This window comes from Podarcis filfolensis (genome assembly GCF_964270895.1).
Source record: "Podarcis filfolensis genome assembly, chromosome: 17".
Lineage (NCBI taxonomy): Eukaryota > Metazoa > Chordata > Lepidosauria > Squamata > Lacertidae > Podarcis > Podarcis filfolensis.
In genome coordinates, this window is record NC_139621.1 from 19452960 (window position 1) to 19457232 (window position 4273).

A 4273-nucleotide genomic window follows, 5' to 3' on the forward strand; every position below is an offset into this window, starting at 1 on the left:
GGGCAAGGCAAGTAATTTGCGCCCCCTAACCCGTGGATTTGCGCCCCCTAACCCTAACCCCCAGATGTTGCGCCTGGTGCGGCCGGCCCCCCTGCACCCCCCACGCTACGCCACTGCTTACAGGTGGTCAAGAGGAGATTTAGTATATACAGTGCCGGATTTACGTATAAACTAAACAAGCTATAGTTTAGGGCCCCACTCTCTTGGGGGGCCCAAAAAAAAATTAAAGGAAAAAACCTGGATGTGCATTTCCAAAATATAAGATAAAATACATATTTTGTTATGTGCAAATGGCTTTAGATACCTATTAGGTCCATAAATTACCATATAGCATATATTCAACACAAAAAACAGGGACAATTTGTTGTTGACAAAGGACAGCTGGACATATAAAGGGCCCCATTACCTTCAGTAGCTGAGGGCCTCATCAAACCTATATCCGGCCCTGACTGTGTGTGTGTTTGCATAGAAATGAAAACTAAACATAAGACAGTTTTCTTCTAACCCATTATATTGTATGGCATATTACAAGAGAATACTATAATCACAGGTGTTTATGGGAGATTACAAAGGTCTGGACATTTTGGAGCAATCATCTGGCTTCACAATTTAACAAATTTTCTCTGAAGAGTTCAGAAATTATACTTCCAGACATATTCAGGGCAATCCACCAACAGCAGGGGCTGGTCTTGAGTTTAGACAAACACTTAATCCCAAACACAATCCAGAGCTATAATCTTACGTGAAAACCAGCATTTTCCAATGAAGAGCCTTTGAGGGCATTCACACACAAACACACTGCAGCTGCTTTTAACTAAAGAACAAATTGTGGGGAGATTTGATAATAGATTTCCCATGACATGTCCAGTACAACCATCTATAAAAAGCGATATAGGAGTTCTAAGACACTCCCTCTCTTAAACACAAACATTATATAATAACTGGAGCTTTGTCTACTATATCTTGTTACCAAAAATAAAAAAAAAATTCCAGGCAAGAAACCAGTCTGAAGGTTCCTCCTAACCTTTTCTCAAGAGATATGAACACAGCTTAGTCTTTCAACATCTCTGTAGATTCCTCAAGGCGGACGTTTTCTTTCTTTCTAATCTTACTTGGCTAGCTCTGTGAAGTTAACTTCATTGCAGAGGTAATCCTTGTCAAATGTACAGAATTACATTGCACAAGACTGAGAAGGGGGTATTACATGGTTCAGATGAAGCGCCACTTCCAAGTTGTGTCTTGACATTCTCTACCTATGAATCATAATCTTCTCGGGCACATTCTGCCTCTGTTGTCCAAAGTCCTATTTGGCAGGTATTGTCTGAAGCTAATTGCATGACCACTGGACCACTCCTTTCCAAAATGCTTTGGCTTCTGGCAGTTGCGAGAGAGGCATTTAAGAAATGTGTCCTTCTGGATATGCACCAGGAAAAATCTGTGCAATGAATTAAAAGGTAGTTCGGTATACCGTATTTTTCGCCCCATAGGACGCACCGCCCCATAGGACGCACCTAGTTTTTTGGGGGGGAAATAAAGAAAAAAATTATTTTCCCCCCAGGCGCAGGGCTGGCGCGGGGGAAGCCTGAGCTTCCCTCAACCCCAGCCCCCAGAACAGGCTGCTGCCTGCAAGCCTTGCGAGCCCGGCGCGCAAGGCTTGCCGACATCTGCCCGAAGCACGGGGTGGGCTCCGCAGCTCGCCCCGTGCTTTGGGATGCAGGCTGCCGCCCCAAGCCTTGCGTGCTGGGCGGGACCTCCCGCTGGGCGCGCAAGGCTTGCCGACATCTACCCGAAGCACGGGGCGGGCTCCGCAGCTCGCCCCGTGGTCCGCGCTGCAGGCTGCTGCCCATAAGCCTTGTGCACCCGGCGGGACCTCCTGCCGGGCGCGCGAGGCTTGCAGATAGCTTCCTGAAGCCTGGAGAGCGAGAGGGGTCGGTGCGCACTGACACCTCTCGCTCTCCAGGCTTCAGCGAAAGCCTGCATTCGCCCCATAGGACGCACAGACATTTCCCCATCATTTTTGGAGGGGAAAAAGTGTGTCCTATAGGGCGAAAAATACGGTATGTTGTAAGGAAACGCAGCCCTGCTCCAAATGAACATGACCTCAGTGTATTTTGTTCTTCCTTTCATTCCTCTCCACACCCTCCATCACCACATATCGTGAATTTACATTCTTTTTCACTCCACTATTACTCAGCAATTGTTACCTGGACTTTCAGCTTTACACAATTAATACCGTGCAAGGCATACCATGAATTTTCAGCCAGTTGGTGCAACCATTTCCTTCTGCCAAAGGCTGTGCTCATCTGCATTGGAGCTGGTGCTTTTTCACATGTTCATAAATGACCTGAGTTTGCTGAGGACAGCACATTTTCTTAGGGTGGTTGAAACAAAAAGGGATAGTGAAGAGCTCTGAAAGCACCACTCCAAACTGTGGGAATAACCACTGAAATGGCAAATGCAGTTCATTATGAGCTTCATGACTGAGTGTCAATTTGAACGCAGATCTCCCAGATCCTAGTCCAATACTCTAACCACAACACCACACTGGCTTCTTAGAGTTCTTCTGCTGTGGGGCAACACTATAAACCAAGTAATAATAATAATAATTTATTATTTGTACCCCGCCCATCTGGGTGGCTTCCAACAAAGATTAAAAATACATTAAAATGTCACACATTAGAAACTCCCTGAACAGGACTGCCTTCAGATGTCTTCTAAATGTTAGGTAGTTGTTTATCTCTTTGACATCTGATAGGAGGGCGTTCCACAGGGCGGTCACCACTACCGAGAATGCCCTCTGCCTGGTTTCCTGTAGCTTTGCTTCTCGCAGTGAGGGAACCGCCAGAAGGCCCTTAGCGCTGGACCTCAGCTTCCGGGCAGAAGGATGGGGGTGGAGACGCTCCTTCAGGTATACTGGGCCGAGGCCATTTAGGGCTGTAAAGGTCAACAACAACACTTTGAATTGTGCTTGGAAATGTACTTACGTAGTTACTTATCTCCTTGGCTTGGGGGTCCCATAACGCCATACCCTCCAACATTTCTCTGATGAAAATAGGGATGTCCTAAGGAAAACCGAGACATTCTGGGATCAGATCAGAAACCGGGACAGCTCCTGTAAATCTGGGACTGTCCTGGAAAATAGGGGCCCGTGGAGGGTCTTCATACAACCTAGCTCCCCTCAGCCATTTTTTACTTCTAAGAATGTCTGTGGGGTGTGTTGCTTATTTCAGATATTAAGGTACAATAGAAAACAGAAGGGAAATAAAAATGTATATTAAATCAAATGTATATTCAATACACTGCAGGTTCCTCATGTTCCTGTTTCTGACACAGGACGTGCTAAAACTGATGTAGGCATCAGCATGTGACAATGTCCTCAGGCATAGTCAGGGCAGAGGGGAAATCATTTTGACACTCATCTTACCTGGAGAGCTGGGCCGTTAACCAGAGGATGGCAAATCCATACATTTTGAAAAACACTGTGGATTCATTTGCCATATTATAGGCTGGTCAACGTTCGTAGCGTCTGAAGACCAAGCCAGGCCTAGAGATAGCAGGTGCCATGCCACAGATGAGGTTAGATCTGGACAAGGAAACAGTGCTGGCCTTCAGCGTGGAAATTCCACCACCAGACCAAGCTTTCAGTGTGACTTGCAAAGAACTCTGAAGAAACATGGGTGTGAAGCAATCTCAGCAAGTGGGAGTACATAACAGGATGGATAAGAAACACACCTAGTTAAGCAACGACCAGAAAAACCAGAGTCGGTTGCAATGATGCCAACAGAGGAAACATCACAGGCAGGGGTGAGGAGTGTTTTGTGGGTGTTTCTGGGTGGCATCGCAAAGCAATAAAGAAGTGTCTCCAGAGGTTCATTACTCACATTTCCTAAATAACAATGCCAGTAACTGACCTACGAGATCTGCACCGAAAACATATTGGGATGGAGGAAGCAAGGTATCTGAGTTAACACCACACCTTGGTATCATGTGTGCTGAGCTAGCCTATCCCTAGTACTGACTTTGTGCTGTCCTAATCTTTTGACCCCCTTCATGGATCACTGCCTTGTCATGGCAAAGGGGCTTGAATAACCCCAAGAAGCCGTGAGCTATGCCGTGCAGGGCCATCCAAGACGGACAGGTCATAGTGGAGAGTTTAGACTAAATGTAATCCACCTGGAGAAGGAATTGGCAAACCACTCCTGTATTTTGCCAAGAAAACTCCATGGACATAAAAAAGGAGAAGCTTTGAGAAGAAAGTGAGAGCTTCTAAGGC

The 4273-nt window shown here is 46.2% G+C and overlaps 1 long non-coding RNA gene across 1 annotated transcript; it reads right to left on the minus strand.

Moving 5' to 3' along the window:
* Positions 1 to 456: 456 nt before the first annotated feature.
* Positions 457 to 3638, minus strand: LOC310753136. Its single transcript, XR_014543219.1, has 3 exons — positions 3425 to 3638; positions 2985 to 3131; positions 457 to 1435 (listed from the first exon to the last, which is right to left on the minus strand). It is a non-coding gene; the product is annotated as an uncharacterized lncRNA (long non-coding RNA).
* Positions 3639 to 4273: the final 635 nt, after the last annotated feature.